Below are 16,282 nucleotides of genomic sequence, written 5' to 3' on the forward strand. Positions count from 1 at the left end.
GACTTACGTTAGCTGCTGCTTGTCGCGCGAAGCACTTCTCTTAAAATTGACATCTTTTAACCAACTGCTTGTAAACAAGTTTTAATTAAATGTAATCGCAGACGTGATACGCGATATTGACAATGGACCATTCGAAAACGAGCCCTCTTTTTCATCTTATATAAGCTGTCTGCAATGATGGGAGTCGATGTGGTAAATTAATTACGAGCGGATATCATTTGTATTTTTGAACAGAATCGAATAAAAAAATTACCAACTTGTAAAGAAACAAAACACACTGAACACCTTTTCACTTGGATGGAAATTTTAATTAAATTACCTAACAAAATTCGATAATAAAAATCCATTCAAATTTTCCAGCCAGTTTTGTCTTTTTAAGCGGAAAAGATGAATATTATAAAACAAAATCGTATCTTTTCAATGGTTTAATAATACGAATTTTTCAAAAAAAACGTCGTCGACGAAAGGGAAAGAAAAAAGTCAACTCGACGAAGGGTTTTTTTATTCGCGAATACGAATCAGTCATAATAAAGTAAATGAAGAAAAGAAGAAAAATAATATTCAGCATTCGACGTAGTTTTTTTTCTTTCTCTCTCCAGAAAGCGAAGAATCGTTACAAAAAATTTCTACGAGACAGAAATTTCTTCTTTTGAGTCAGAAGCGGAAGTAAATTTTTATGAAATCTCATTCACATTTTATTGTCTATCGTCGTCTCGGTCTTTTTTTTTCTTTGAATTTACAAAGTAATATGAACTTTTATTGTGGAATTTTGTTCGCGAAAATCGACTACTTTCACACTCGAACGAGCTAATTAATTTTAAAACCGGGATGGTTTTACTTTTCCTATCGTCGATTTTATTCTTTCGTATACTTTTTTCTTTACACCGCAATGTATTGTATTTGAACCCCCCGAAGAGTGGAAAAAATTAATGATTTTGTGCTTCGAAGCGATAAAATAGTATTTTTTAATGTAGGTATCCGATGTTACGTAATGTTTACAATATTAGCAGCAGAATAAGATTTCCAAGTTGTGGGTTCATTGTGATGAGGTTGCTAATCCTGGAATAGCTGGATTTCCGGCGATCTCCGGTGCTGTAAAAATTTCACATCAGAGAGATTTTTAAAATTATAGTTTTCTTCAATGTTCAATAAATTAAGGTTAGAAAAAAAAAATAAACATTTTATACGAAATCGAATCATCTCATTTAAATTATTCTTCCGCCAGAAAGATTCGTGTTTTCTCCCTTGACACTGCTGCTGGTTGGAAATATTCGCAGTAAATTTTACATCATCTATGATTAAATTTATACTTGGCAACGTGGCATCTCTCGTATAAATATTCATAAATTAGCGGTAGCATTTTGCCAAACATACTTACTCGCGAACAAACAAGGTACACGCCGAGAAATGGAATAAAGGGCAAATATTTTAATAAAAAATACTCCGAATGTTTAGATTTTGTGCACCTTATCGTAACGTTGCGCTGTGGGATTTGTTAGGAAAACACGTGTGGTCTGGGCTGAGTCGAGATGCTGCGAAATGTTTCGTTTTTCCAGAATAAAAATGTAAACACGATGTGAAAATGTATTATATATTTCTCGTAATGACTGCTCATTCGAGAATTTGAAATATTCTCGTTCTCGTCGTCGATGGAAAAAATTCTGCTAGTACGTTGGGACTCGACGTGGGATTTTTTTCTGCAGGGTACTCATGGAGATGGAGATGCTAAAGTTAACAAAAAACGGGGGTGAATGAGCAGAAAAATATCTTGCGAAATGAAACAACGTGAAAATTGCAGCTGTCGTTTTAGTCGACATTTTGAAAAAATGAGAGGTGAAGAAGACGCGGGGTGATTTGGAAAGTTTGAAATGATCGGTGAATATGAATTTTAAATCAATGCAATTTTTTAACGAAGTAAAATGAGAATGGATTGCGAAAAAAATGTGGGAGGGTTTTGGCCAAATTTGGCGGAGACTTTTATTTTGAATAGAAACAACTTTAGCTCTGGAAGTGCCTCCGGAGGAGAAATTAATCGCTCCAAGAGAGGGCATTTTCGGAAAAATCATGTTTTTTTTCTGTAGCTCCATACACAACTTTTTATGGGGAAAACGGTCTAGTTCCAAAAAATCGTATTTTTTTGATCCTAGACTAACTTCTGGGTTCTGTTGAGCGATGAAAAAAAGTGCAAATCGCTTTTTCTTGGGGTAGATCCGTGTTTTAAAATTTTTTCTTCTCATTTATTTCGCATAAATTGAGTCGAAACATTGAAAGATAAAATTTCTAAAACTATGAAAATATTTTTTAAATACTGTAACTAGTGCTAATTTTTTCATCATTATTGCCAATTTCTAAACACTGAAAATTATTCTCAACTTTTTTGGCCATTTTTCTCGATTTTTTGAAATTAAAAATTGGCACCACTGCGTTCCAAAATAGTTTCTCAATTTCAGAAATATGTAATACATATGTACATAACGTAAGTATCGTACCTTTGATTGTTTTGGCATAATTAATGCGAAATATTGCAGGAGAAAAAAGTATCTACCTATAGGGTATAAGTGATTTGAAAATTTTCAACCACTCAGTAGAACTCTGAAGGTGGGATTGAATTTTGATGAAAATGTCCTAGATTGATGCAGAATTTCCAATTGGATATATGTACTGTATCATTATCTTTTTCAACTGGGCCATTTTTCCCATAACAGGTTGGGTAGGGGCTAGAGCGAAAAAGTAACGATTTTTTGAAAATGTCCTAATTTTGTGTACCCTTATATCCCTCGTGAGGCACCTCTAAAGCTAAAAAAATAGCGAGTGATTTTCAACTTGAAATGAAGGTCTCCATTGAATTTGGTCAAAATCCTCCCACGTTTTTTTTTCGCGTTCACCCTCATGTATTAGGTATGTAGATATTTCCTCATTTGTTATTTCCAAATTCAAAAGGGTAAGATAATTGTCGGTAGTGGTGACCGGTTTTTGTATTTTTCCGCTACTTTTTGGATATGGGGTCTCAATGGTGGTCAAACAAACCCAAATACCTAAACGTGCTAAAAATTTCATACTTTTCTTATATAGACTCGAATATCCAGCTTCAATTTTTTTAGAAATAGGGGTATCATTTTTGGTGCTTTTCAATTTTTCAATTCTCATTTTATAAGAATCAGGCATATTTGGGTTTCAAATGAGTCGAAAATCTCTCAAAAACTTCATATATTTGAAATTTATTGTATTTCGGTGAATCATTGAATCATTGATTATTTTTGAAACCACTGAAGAGTTTTTCGACCCCTTTATTCCATTTTCTGAGGGTCAGGTTATGAATGATTTAATTGATTTTCAACGCTAAGTACATAGATCATGAAGAAAAATGCATCAAATATCTTCTTTTTTTCAGTGTTTCAAAACCAAAAATTTGGAACTTTTTTTTAGTTTTTTCAAAATCCCAAAAAAATGTATTGAAACGACGCAAACGACCCATTTTTTTTCTGTGTCACATTCTTTTTTTTAAAAAACCTATTTTCTAGCCATCCTTTTTTTTCGGAACAACTCAAAATTTATGAGAACTTTTTTTGTCAAAGTTTTAGCTCTTCAAATGATTTTGGGCTCTTGAGTGAATATCAGAAAATTTTTTATTTTTGCTGTTTTTCATTGAAAAAAATGTCAATTTCTTGATGAAAATAATTACAGTCATTTTTTATGATGATGAATTAGTTGATCTGAAGCCTTCAGCAAAATGTGTAGGTAGATAAGTTTTTGTACAAATTTTATTTTTTCGAAATAGGTAATTGAATTTTCTCATAATTACTGTAAGAAAGTATGCTGCAATTTTTTTAAATTTTTCGGGGTATATTTTGAAATTTACTATCTACAAAGCTAAGTACTTGACCAATTGGGAGAAAATGTCAGCGGTAGAAAAATTATTTTAGAGGGTTCCTGTGACGAAATTAATTTAAAAATTGAGCGGAAGGTATGAATTTTACAGTGGTTTAAAAATTATCAACACAAACAGTGATTTCCTCACGAATTTTGGTTTCATTTCACAAAATACAATACATGATTATCTAATTTACATATTTCTAAACCACTATAAAACTCATACATGCTGTTAAAATTCAGAACAATGATGCCGTTAAAATTCAGAAAAACGATGATCTTAGAATCCTGCTCTTCTGAAACTTTGTTCTTCAACCATTGAAATTTTCATCAAAATTGTCTGAGAAATGGAATAGGTACTGAAGTTAAAAAAGTGAAGAAAAACTCAATTTTTAAATTTTTTCAGGATTGTGTAAAATCCAATCATTTTGAAAAATAATCAAGTAATTAAAAACACTCCCCCCCCCAAAAAAAAAGAGAAACTCTCAAGTCTAAAAAAAAAATTTGAAAATTGACTCCAAATTATTTTAGTGAAGAATTATTTTCAATATTCCGAATTTTTTTGGGAGGTGATGGATGAAAATTTTGAAACAAGATTCTCACAGCTCGTTGACTCTTTTTTCCTTTTTTCCCCTCTCGTATGATAGGTAGATACGGTTACATAATCTCTTGAAATTACATTCAACTCTGAAAGCTAGCTTTCGGTGATGTAGGTATTTTTTTTTTTTTTTTTGATATGATCTGCTCGTACATATAGTATATAAACTAGGTGATTTTCAAGAGATCCATTTCTCACCCAACGTTTTCTTCGATAAAAATTGAATTCTTTTTGTTTTTGAAGATTGATTTTTCCAGTTACAATTTTATTTTTTTGAGGTTTTTCGGTTCACTTTTGATGAAGAAGATCAAAATAGTATAATTTTCAGGATTGGTAGAATATTTTTGAATTTTTTTTCCACAAAATTATGGATTCTGCGAATTGGTTTTTTAGTCCCAATTTTCGTGGCTAATTTCAGTTCAATTGTTCAAATTAATGTTTAACTACTCGTACCTAATTGGAAAAATGGTGGAAAATTGGGGAAAATTCAAAAGTTGGATTCATACTTACCTACATATCTGAAAAATGAAGTTTGTCTGTTTCTGTTTTTTCTGACCAAAGAAAATCACTTCGGAAATGCTTTTTAAGTATGTACTTACTCGACATAATTATTTTTTAAGAGGATTTCAACACGCTAGGAGGTTCAAAATACGTCTTGAAAGGATTGTGTGTGAAGGTATAAGATATTGTTCAATTGATTTTTTTGAGTCAACCAGTTCAGATTCAATGCATTTTTCATCTGAATTGCAATTTTTCTCATTTATTAGAAAATCGAAAAATCCGTTTTATTGAAGTGGTATAAAAATTGAGTTCCCTGTCAAGCACAAAGGAAGCCTTCAATTTTAAATAAAATTGTAATCATCGTCAGTGATTAGAGAGATCGCTCATCCAAAGATGAAACTCATGCACCTAACTAGTTGAGTTTCTTACTAATTGAGTAAATTCTTCCACCTGTGTTCTAAAATTCGCCAAAAATAGAAAAATCAACTGGGTGAAAACACGAATCTTTCACATAAGATTAAGAAGCAACCACTTACCCCATCGAACATAAAATTATTCATTTCAACTTACTGTTATCCGGCTCATCGGCCATACTGGTCGTAAAAAACACCACCATCATCACTAAAAAAGCTGCAGTAAAGATATCCGCCAATCTCATCATATTGTCGAAATCCAGTCCGCCCAAAAACCGAACGTACGTAAAATTCCTCTCAACTGTTTTCTCTTCAAATACTCCTTCGACTAAAAACTACGTATAATATACAACGACGATACCCAACAAAAATGCAACTTTTCGCTCCAAAAAAATGATATTTAAGTGCAACAGAGATGCGTCGGTGCGCGTCGTCTTCGTCGGGTGAAATAAATTATAATTAAGAGCTGAGTAAATGGGAGCATTTCATTAGAAGTTATGACTGGCGATAAATTTCGTTTTAAAAGCACTTTACATGGTCGATAAGACGTAATGTAAATACCATAAAAGTAAGCCGCGCGATAAAAAGAATCGCTTTTCTGGCCGCGTATTCGGACAAATTATAGCATAAAAACACCTTCGACTCGGATACATTTGCTTTTATTGCATTTCAGTCCTATAGATATTTAAGCCAAGTTTTTAGTCGATGGGTAGGTATTATTCGCAATCGCCATGTAGGTACTCGAAAAGTACCTCGGTTGTCATAAAGCGAATGATTCCTGCTGTGGTCTTTCATCGGCCGTGTGGTGAACTTATCGGAACGACGATGAAAGATTAAAGATATTACACTTGTTGATATTAATGTAGTGAGAAGGTTGTTGATCAAAAATGTAAATTGGTATTCATTTTGCTCAAGGTTTAAGTAAATTTCGACGATTATCGGTTCTAAAGCAAAGACAGAGAGAGAAAGAATACATATTTGAAAGACGAAAGAGGAGGTTAATCGGTAATAAATAATTGATCAGTTTTCTCAACAACGTATAAACTACGGCGCATTAAAGTTATTACGCGAGGTTTTCGCTTCCGAACTATATCGAGCTCTTCATGAATAAACCATTCTTAAAACTCCTAACGTCGAGGCAGAGAGAGAGAGACAGAGATAGAGAGAAAGAAAAAAAAATAGCTGTAAATATTTTAACCCTCGAGATATATGTATTTTTTGTTAATACGTAGGTAAATATGGTGGCATAGCTGGATACGAGAACTACGAAGAAAAAGATCCCTTATTCTAGTAGAATTTCTCATATCATATAAGTTACGAGAGATACCTACCTATACATATAGGTAGCTATAGCTTTATGCAGAGAGAAAATATTATGTATTATAAGACGAAGAATCGAATAGGAAAAAAACCTCCTGATGTAGAATCAAACACGATATCGTTCAACAGACATTAAGAAAATACTCGACCTGGAAAAATAATTTAAAAGACGACTCTTCTTCTTTTCTCATTCTGTACGACTCGTAGTGCCTACGTACGTTGCTCGCAAGGCTCACAAATTTCTCGATATATGTACTTACTTACTCCAGCAAACCCCAAAAATAACCGAAACAAAAGCCATAGCTAGCCTGAAAATAGAAAACTTTCAAACACTACGTTTCAATTTATTCTTCATTGAAATTAAATTCCTTTCTATCGTTTAACGTTAATACGTTTTCATGTGTGAGAGCCAGAGCCAGAGCCGAACACAGACGTATGGTATGTTTGCGCCAAAGTACAAAAAATATATATACGCGGGGGATGGCCCAGCTATAAGTATTTCTTTCACCGGAAACGTTGATATATTACCTAAGCGATAGGTGGTAAGTAGGATATATGGTATTTCCGAACTATACCTTTAAGCTGGTAACTTCAATAAAAACCATTTAAAATTGGTCTTCCCAAAATAACCAACTTGTTACGCAGAAAAAAAAAGTAAAAAGCTTCGAGGTGGGTTTTTCATGTTTGAAAACATAATGGAAAGTATCGCGTTTGGTATTTTTCTGCTCATCGATCGGTAATTCCTTGTGTTTTAGGTGGGTTTAAAGACTTTCGATGTTTGCAAAGGTATATGCCTATTTGATTTTCAGCAAATTTTCTTCGATTTTCATGAGCTGTACCTGTATTTTCTACAATGAGAGAACATGACAGAGACAAGGGTAAATTTAGAATTGTGAGGTTTAGCGCTATCTATAATGTCTCATCGCATCAATTGGCCACCAGTAACTGGCACACAGTGGTCCCTGAGAAAATCTAGGCGGCCAAAACTATGAAAATGAGTATCTAGGGGTTTTTTGATGCGCTGAATTCATTTTTCATACTATTTTGACACAAAAAATGAATGGGGTACCCTGGAGTGGGGGCAAAATGCATAAATTGAAAAAAAAATGATGTGACTTATCAAAATATGTTTTTGAACCTGCAGAACACGCTTCCCTAGTGACAAAATATGAGAGCGTTTTCGCTAGCGACTTTTTAGGACCACTTCACTATAGCGTTTTCGCTGGTGAATAGCGAATCCGCTCTACAAGGTATGCTATTCACTGTAGGGGGTAATGTGTAGCTGGAACAAGTAACCAAACAAAAGAAAAAGATTACTTTTGTGACAAAACTACACCCACAATTAACAGAAATATGAATGTGTAGGGTAGGCGCCTAGGTACTAGGTAGTATGTTGTAGTTGCACAGAAAAGTCATTATCTCCAACTAAAGAGTGATGGAACCGGTTTTCTTCTCTACTTTCTCTGGGATGTCTTTGGTTCTTGCTGAGTTGCTGATCTCCTCCTACCCCGCGTATCTGGTACTGTTGTAAGGGATGTTTGTCAACTTCATTTACAGGAGTACACCACTAGTCCAGGTTTAGAAATTGGTATTAAATTAAGCATATATGGCAATCAATCCTCCTTCAGGGAGGTAATTTTTTTTGATCAATTTCGAGAAATTTATCCGCCCAAGTATATGTATCTGTAGCCAATAATTATTCTAATTTTTTGAGATGTGTTTGAACAGTATGTGATATGTTTATGAAAGTGAAATATTTTTTTTAAAAATATAGGTATGTATTTTTATCCCAAATAGTGTTGTATCAAATGTGATTATTTAAAATAATTGCAAAAAAATTAATCGACAAAAAATAATTGCTGTCTGAATTAATCGTTCAAAAATAATCGATTATAATCGAATTTGGAATAAATCATGCAAAAATACAACGTTTTTTTGTATTTTGGACCCATTTTTCCACAAAATTTTTGATTTTACTTTCATTTTCATAAAATAACAAAATATTTTTCAAAAAGTACCTCTCATTTTGATTTTTCATGCCTAAAAATCCAACTCTTTGCAGAAAACTTATTCAAATTATTGAAAAATTTTGCCAAAAAAACTGAACATGCGATTATTGGATGTGCGATTTTTTGTCAAAATAATCGATTAATTCATCCTTGATTATCAGAAAAATCGCATTTACATTACATTTCACCTTGATTAATCTAATAGTCCAGGAAAGTTAGAAATAAAAATACCTGAATTATGACATAATTGCCATCAAAAATTTTATTGTTGGAATATGTTTATAAGGTCCATAGAAGTAAAATCACACAACCTCCCCCACCGGACCACGTTTGCGTTCTCCCCCAGAGTGGATCTTAGCCCCCCAAAATCAGTTTTTCGCCATTTTCTCCTTCACATTGCATTTTAGCGAAAAATATGTGGTTAGGTAAAAGAATCTACGTCAAATTTCCGATCTAATGATGTATCAACTTTCCTTTTATGTTCAAGGGGGGTGGAACTACAACCATTCAAAAAAGGGGGGTTCTCTGAAAAATACATAAAAGCTATAGGCGCCTAAGAGGGGTGAAATGGTCCCCGAAAGCGTTCGAGTTGATATTAGCATAGAAGGTGGGTACCATAGAGAAACCTCCGCGCAAAAAATTTCAGATCCTCACCCCCTCCTTTTTTTGGGGAACCCAACTTCTCTGAAATTTCAATAACACATTTCTCAGCCCCATTTCAACCGATTTCAAAAATTTTTCAGTATGTTATGTATATCCTTATAAGGTATCCCCATAAAAATTTTCAACCTTCTCCCCTCATATTTTCCCTTCAAAATGGTGTAAAAATGTATCTCAGGGAGGGTTGGGGTAAAATGGGAATTTTGGGGGAAATAACTAAGTATTAATGCGTAGGGTGTCGTTTTCTCATGATTCGATACCGCTGAGCACGAATATGACGTCAGATTTTTTGCTACCCTCTTCTAACTTTCTCCAGAGCACTTAGCCCCCTCAATTTTTACTATTGTTGAAAAGCATAAAATAAGTTGAAAACGCTATTTTTAGGGGTAAATATGAGGGGAGAGGGTTGAAAATTTTTGTGGGGATACCTTATAAGGATATACATAACATACTGAAAAATTTTCGAAATCGGTTGAAATGGGGCTGAGAAATGTGTTATTGAAATTTCAGGAAAGGGGGGTTCCCCAAAAAAAGGAGGGGGTGAGAATCTGAAATTTTTTGCGCGGAGGTTTCTCTATGGTACCCACCTTCTATGCTAATATCAACTCGAACGCTTTCGGGGACCATTTCACCCCTCTTAGGCGCCTATAGCTTTTATGTATTTTTCAGAGAACCCCCCTTTTTTGAATGGTTGTAGTTCCACCCCCCTTGAACATAAAAGGAAAGTTGATACATCATTAGATCGGAAATTTGACGTAGATTCTTTTACCTATCCACATATTTTTCGCTAAAATGCAATGTGAAGGAGAAAATGGCGAAAAACTGATTTTGGGGGGCTAAGATCCACTCTGGAGGAGAACGCAAACGCGGTCCGGTGGGGGAGGTTGTGCGGTTTTACTTCTATGGACCTTATAAACATATTCCAACCATAAAATTTTTGATGGCAATTATGTCATAATTAAATTCCAGTTCTCCTGGACTATAAGTATTATTTTCATAATCGATTATAATCGGATACAACACTAATCCCATACTAAAGACTCAATCTTCAGGGAGGGAGATGGAGAAAAAATGAAATTTTTTAGGGAGGGAGACGAAAAAAAAATGAAATTTTTCAACTTTGTCGAATGAAGCATCAAAATAAATGTTTTTCAACCTTCTAAATTGAAATCCATTTTAGAATTAATTATTTAATTCAAGTTCCTTTTCGCGAAAAATTCAACAGCAAAATGTTAAAAGATGTTTTCGTAGCTAAACTATTCCAAATTCTAACATGTATCACAAAAATGCTAGCGAAAACGCGAAATGCTGAAGTAAATTAATACCTGAAATAGCGTTTTCGCTTTTCGCTCTCAAAAACGCCAGCGGTTTTGCTTTTTGCCCTCAAAAATGCTCTGTGATAAAAACTGTCAGTAGAGGTTTCGCTATCCGCTGTCATTTCCGCCATGTGAAAAGAGTTCCAGATAGCGTTTTTAATGGCGAAAAGCGAAAACGCTAGCGACTTTTTAGGACAAACTAGCTATCCGCCAGCGTTTTCGCTAGCGGATCGCGTTTTTCGTTGTCAATTGGGTTCTACATTTAATCTGACAAAAAATTAAGGAGGTGGTACCTAGGAGTGGGGGCAAAATGCAAAAATTGACAAAAAAATGATGTGACATATCAAAGTACATACCTATACCTATTCGAACCTGTAGAACACGTTTCTGCAATTATTCTGACAAAAAAATTGAAAGGGTACTGAGGAGTGAGTGTAAACTGTCAAAAAATTGACAAAAAATTCTGAAAAATCATGTTAAAAATGAGTTTTACTTGTAATGGTTCGGTTGGCCGGTTCAAATATATCGGACGGGGCAGCAACTGCAGCGGCGGTAGTGCACGTGGCTGTAACATAATTCAGAAATAATTTAGTATGTACGAAAGTATTAAGTGTCATTTGATAATCAATTACATACTATTCGGTTTTCCAGATTGTTAATTACGAAAATTGTCTCCCTCCCCACATAGGGTTGGAGGTATGCTCTGGACGCCTCATCGAAAACGTAGATGGGTAGCCTACGTGCACGGAAATTGTGTATCAAGCGCAGTATTACATCCTCCAACCTGCCATCGTGGTGGTCCCTTTCGGCTCGCTCCACACCGCGGTCGGCCCCCGTAAGGTGGAATAGCTACGGGAAAACATCATCGTTTTATACAACTGTGATTGTAATGTAATTTTTTGAATTTAGAATACTTACAAAGACTTCAAAAGGGCGGTCCTCGGCGTATAGCCGCTCCTCGCCGTTACGCTCACGGTCACACTCAGGGTCCTCGTCGTTACGTACAGTTGCGTAAGTAAAGTAACGACGGTTTCGATCATGGATCACTCTCCCAATTTCGGCGTACCAGAAAGGGCGTAACTGGCCAATGTGGACGTCTGACGTTCTCCTCACCCCATCGTAGTCGGGGGGATATCGTATCTGAATTTTGAATCCTTTCCGTCTGACTATTTGTGCTGGTAGGTATCCTTTCTTCTCCAGCCCATAATAGATAATCACCCAAGCGTTGACGTACAGCCACCGGAAACTATAAAAAACAAATTATATCATGTTCAACGTATCATTTCAAAACGCATGTACCTATTGGTGATGTATTTCTACCGTGTATTAGGTAAGATACATTTCGATTAGAAATTTCTAACGTTGATTACTAAAAAACATTGTCTAGAGGTACTTACTATAGCTCGAAAAGGTTGTCGTCCATTACAATAAATTTTGGATTAATTTTTATATACTTTGAATTTTGTAACTTCTTCAAGTTCTGAATTTAATACCTATGAACAAAAAAAAACAAGTGATAACATGCATTATTAAAATGTTTATTTTGATGAATATTAGGAGCCAACTATTACTTAATCAATTTGACGTGTTTTTAACGAAACGTAAAAATCACACTAAAAAGGATTTAAAGACGTATTTTATCAAGTACTCGTTTTTTTTTACTTTGAAGAAAAAATCAGTTTTGGCAGTTGGAATAGGGTACAAAGAGACGTGTTTTACTACCATCCAATTTGAAAGACAGAATATTTCTTGTTCAACAATTGAACAACGCAGTTAAAAAAACAAAAGTAGTAAAACTCGCCTTTTAGTACCTCTTTTTGAACAAAAAATATCGCAAAAAATACTTTTTATCTCAAGTTCAAGAAGAGGTACTAAAAGACGCCTTTTACTACAGTTTTTCGAATTGAAAAAAAAAATATTTCGTGTTCAACAATTGAACAGCGCATTTAAAAAAAAACAGAAGTAGTAAAACACGCATTTTAGTACCTCTTATTGAACAAAATTCGGAAAAAAACGTAGAAAAATACCTCTTTTACGACAAGTCGCAAAAAGGATACTTTTAGACGTCTAAAAGTACCCTTCTTGCGACTTGGCGTAAAAGAGGTATTTTTCTACGTTTTTTTCCAAAGTGCGAAAAGGGGTACTTTTAGACGTCTAAAATACCTCTTTTACTACAAGTCGGAAAAAGGATACTTTTAGACGTCTAAAAGTACCCTTTTTTCGACTTTGACTAAAAGATGTACTTTTCGTCGTTTTTTTCCAAAGTGCGAAAAGGGGTACTTTTAGACGTCTAAAAGTATCCTTTTTTCGACTTTGACTAAAAGATGTACTTTTCGTCGTTTTTTTCCAAAGTGCGAAAAGGGGTACTTTTAGACGTCTAAAAGTATCCTTTTTTCGACTTTGACTAAAAGATGTATTTTTCTTCGTTTTTTTCCAAAGTGCGAAAAGGGGTACTTTTAGACGTCTAAAAGTATCCTTTTTTCGACTTTGACTAAAAGATGTATTTTTCTTCGTTTTTTTCCAAAGTGCGAAAAGGGGTACTTTTAGACGTCTAAAAGTATCCTTTTTTCGACTTTGACTAAAAGATGTATTTTTCTTCGTTTTTTTCCAAAGTGCGAAAAGGGGTACTTTTAGACGTCTAAAAGTATCCTTCTTGCGACTTGGCGTAAAAGAGGTATTTTTCTACGTTTTTTTCCAAAGTGCGAAAAGGGGTACTTTTTAAAAATCTAAAAACTGAATAATTTGGTAAATAAGTTTTGCAACAAAATTACCATAATTTAAAAATCTAAAAACTGAATAATTTGGTACCTAAGTAAGTTTTGCAACAAAATTACCATAATCTAAAAATACATATTATTGAAAACGAATAATTTGGTGGGTTGAAGATGATCAATTATTGCAACAGGATCGTGCTTTAAATCTGGAGATGCAGTACTATGCTTCCTTCTTATCACTATAAGCCATAACCTAATACGTATGTAATATGTACTATAGTGGATCGTGAAAAAAAAATGGCTGAGCTTCACCGAATTTAGTGAAGACCTTTATTTTGATAGAAAGTCACTCATGAAAAAATTTCAGTTCCGGAGATGCTCCTGCAAGGGTGATAGGCGTCCTCAAAGAAAGGATATTCCTGAAAAACCCCATGTTTTTTTCGCTTTAGTACCTACGTAGTAACCCGATTTTTAAAAAAGTCGTCCAGTTCCGAAAAATATGTAGTCTTATTTAAGATTTAAGGTTCTGCGTTGACCTAGGTTAGTACTTCCAAAATTCAAGACCAGGTACTTTTGGGTTCTAACAAGAGCTTAATAATTTTCAAATCGCTTATTTTAGGATAATTCGTGTTTTGAAAGTTCGTTCTTTTCAATATTGTACCAAAACATCGAATGATATCACTTCTGAAACTGAGGAAATATTTTGAACGCAGTGGTGCAACTTTTTTGGCTGCTCAACTACGTTGCAATTTTTTTTTTCCAATTTCTGAAGTATTTTTCGATGTTTTTGTTCAATTGATGCAAAACATTTGCGAAGAAAATATTTTCAAAACTTACGTAAATTCATCCAATATCGACCGATTTGCAAGTTTTCAAAAAAGGTCTTGGATTTTGATGGCAATGGCCCATGTTAACGCAGAAACTGAAATACTTTTTAAAATTGGGATTTTTTTCCAAAACAGGTTAGGTGGAGGCTAGAGTGAAAAAATCTCGTTGTTTTTGAAAATATTTCCTCTTCGAGGACCCATGTCCCATATCCTCCTTTTTGAGGCTCCTCCGAAACTAAAATATTTTCTTAGGTGACTTTTTCAACTCGAAGTGAAGGTCTCCACCACATTCGGTCAGATTACTCCCAACATTTTTTTTTTTTTTGCGATCAATCCTAATAAATATCCCAATGCAAAGTTTCACCACTCATTCACCAGACACCTTGAATGAATCATTAAATCGTGGGGGGGGGGGATTAAGGTTGAGAGCATCATGTCATGTAATCATGATTTTTTTCTGATCGCATAATTGTACAAATCGTAATTGACACATGTGCAACAGCACTTACCTTGAAATTCTGCAGTTGGTTATTTTGGAAAATAAGCATGAAAGTGCTCCAAGAAGCGTCGATCTGAATGAAGAAATATTACTATATGATACACGTATACCTCTAGACATATGCACAGAGAACAGTGTTGACTTGCTGGCAGCTGAATATTAAATGAGTGAAATGCATCATCTCATGATCCATCTGAGAATATTTTCAGCCGCTCAAGTTGATTTTTCGATTTTTGGCGAATTTTTGAAGTTTTGTGTACCTACCTACACAGGAAAAGCTGTTCAACTCACAAAATGGGAAAAAACTACAAATATCCATCTCTCCCGCGTATCAACTTCCGGAGCTCAAATTTGGGCCAAAGGTAGGCTTTTAGATACCTGAACGGCTCATACCACCATTGGCCGGATCCGGCCTTCCAGTCAGAAAACATAATTTACTTTTTTTCTCATATTTTCGGCGAATTCTAAAACTGACCGTTTCTCCCCACCACATAAATTTGAGCAGCTAAAATTTTTGCCGAAGGGTTTATGCTTGATACCTAATCGATTAATACTACCTTCGGCCGGATCTGGAATTTACCTACATCAGAAAGCATATTTTTTGTCCATCTGGTTTTTTATGCCGTAAGGTCAACAAGACGGGCAAAACAATATGATTTCTGATGATAATTCCAGATCCGGCCAATGGTAGCATGGGTCAATTTGGTATCTAGCGCAGCGGACAAAACAATATGATTTCTGATGATAATTCCAGATCCGGCCAATGGTAGCATGGGTCAATTTGGTATCTAGCACAGATCGTTTGACCAAAATTTGAGCCCTGGAAGTGCATTAGATGAGCTGCTTTAACAGGTTTTTTAATTTTTCCAAGTTACCAAGAAAAGTATGGTACATTGAAAGAACTGATAAGTAAGCATAATCAAGGTAGGAAAAGTAAAAGGCAAATGATCCGTATTCAGGAACTACAAATTGAAACATTACCTGAGCCTGAAGATTTGGAAATGGATTTGGTTAGGTTTTTTTATGAACCTTTTGCGGTTGATGGCAGAGGAACCAAACGGCTGAAACCAAAACAATGGTCTGTTGATGGGTAGCTGATTTTCCTTATTTGAGTAATTGAACGAATTTTCGGATGATGGGCCTGTACCATATCCCAAACTCGAGCTAGACCCTGGTATGTATAATTTCCTTGCATAAGCCCTATGTATATAGGGGGTCGAGTCTGCCGGTGAATAATATGGTTCGATTACGCTCTCATTACCCTCCTCCGTAAGGATGGCATTTGAACTGCAAAATGAAAAAAAAAAACAAACTTAATGATTCCTCCGAGGAAAAAAAACACGTTATATGAATAATTGCTTAAATACTTACTCTTCATTCGGCTGATTATCACGGCAACAACACATCCTGACACACTTCGCTACGCAGCTCCAGTTGATACCCATTTTTAAATTTGAAATTGTAAATTGATGAATAATTGAATAATCAAATTTCAACGTAATACTTAATTTGTAGAAAAACACATTCAATGGCGATTCGAATATGTGATTTATGT

At 34.7% G+C, this 16,282-nt stretch overlaps 2 long non-coding RNA genes across 2 annotated transcripts in view; one reads left to right on the plus strand and one right to left on the minus strand.

Moving 5' to 3' along the window:
* Positions 1 to 16,282, plus strand: part of LOC135839316 (uncharacterized) — a 143,261-nt gene that overhangs the window by 104,675 nt on the left and 22,304 nt on the right. The gene's annotated exons all lie outside the window — the stretch shown is intronic.
* On the minus strand, positions 934 to 6,482 carry LOC135839233 (uncharacterized). Its single transcript, XR_010557564.1, has 2 exons — positions 5,540 to 6,482; positions 934 to 1,092 (listed from the first exon to the last, which is right to left on the minus strand). It is a non-coding gene; the product is annotated as an uncharacterized LOC135839233 (long non-coding RNA).

The sequence above is a fragment of the Planococcus citri genome, chromosome 3 (assembly GCF_950023065.1).
Source record: "Planococcus citri chromosome 3, ihPlaCitr1.1, whole genome shotgun sequence".
In the NCBI taxonomy this organism is placed as follows: Eukaryota; Metazoa; Arthropoda; class Insecta; order Hemiptera; family Pseudococcidae; genus Planococcus; species Planococcus citri.